Here is a 1,447-nt window from a genome sequence, read left to right on the forward strand (position 1 = left end):
GAAAACAGTTTACTGGAGACAGTTCTGGGAGAGTGTGGGGGGTGGTGGCGTGGTGTTGAGGTGGAATGGAGGGTGGTGGGAGGGCTGCCCACTCTTTCATTGTGATTGATTGAGAGGGCCATGGGAAAGGGCCTTGGGGATAATGTGCCAGTTTCACGGGCGTCCGTTTCAGCGCCTGCTTGAAAGTCTAGGCAGGTTTTTTTTGTTTTGCACTGACTAGCAGGGTTGAGCTCAACATTGCTGGGTACTGTAGGTTGGGAGATCCCAGAGGCAACACCGCATTTACTGCCACCCTGATGAGCTAGGGCAGGGATGTCAAACTCAGGCCTGGGGGCCCAATCTAGCCCGCAAAGTCATTTTATTCGGCCCTCGAGATCATTTCAAATGTAGGCATATATTATAGTTGGCCAGCATACACCATTAATGTATAGCGTAACAAGACAATTTGGTGTGTCACAGGATGTGCAGGCACATTTGCGCTACCATATGGGAAAGAGTGTGTGTGAAATTTAACTATGAGTATTAGGTGCATGCACACGCAATTTACATCCATTTAAAAAAATATATATTGACCTCGGCCCACGACTTCATTCCAGATTTTTATGTTGGCCCTCAATTTGAGGTTGACTCCCTTGATCTAGGACCTCCCAAGCAACCTACGAAGGAAGAATGCTATGAAGGAAGCACCTTACAAAGCACTCTACGAAGGTACAGTAGCATCTTACATTACAGAGACCCTATGACACTATAGCAACACCCCACAAATCACCCTACAAACGCTGGGTGTAGAGAGCGGACATCTGTCAGAGTATTTAATAAATTCTGATTCTGATGTAGTACCTTCAGATACGACCTCTCTCTTTGTGCAGATGGGCCCATCAGCGGGTCTGTTCACACTTTGCGGAAATGACTCAACTATATTACAACAACATTGCTATGACATTACTGATAGCCTATACCGTTTCATATCCCATTTTACATTGATTATTTTATATGAAGCAGTGAAGCCAGTGCTTAATTTGAGGGGGAGCAAGGGGGAGCTAGCTCCGGAACCTCAGACGAGTGCTCCGGAACCTTGTAAAGAACCTCATGGAAATACATCACAGATCCCCCTCGGGGGGGAGCCACCCATCCTCTGCGCTCCAGGACCTCCCGCTTGACAAATTAAGCACTGAGTGAAGCAGTCTGTCACTCAAAATAATGTCTATTAATACTACAATGTGAGTGATGGGCCACTGTTGTGCAATGTGTCATAGTTTGACACGTGTGTGCAAGTAACATTCAGGCCTAATGAAATTAGAGGACATATCTTGAAATAAAACATGGAAACAGAAAAAAGGCACTTCAATCCAAAGGTGACCTTGGCCATTGAAATGTTACTTGCAAGCTGTACTTTCCTTGGTTTTAAAAGCTAACTGCACTGACTACACTCTAGATTCTAATTAGT

Source organism: Engraulis encrasicolus, chromosome 24, assembly GCF_034702125.1.
Source record: "Engraulis encrasicolus isolate BLACKSEA-1 chromosome 24, IST_EnEncr_1.0, whole genome shotgun sequence".
Lineage (NCBI taxonomy): Eukaryota > Metazoa > Chordata > Actinopteri > Clupeiformes > Engraulidae > Engraulis > Engraulis encrasicolus.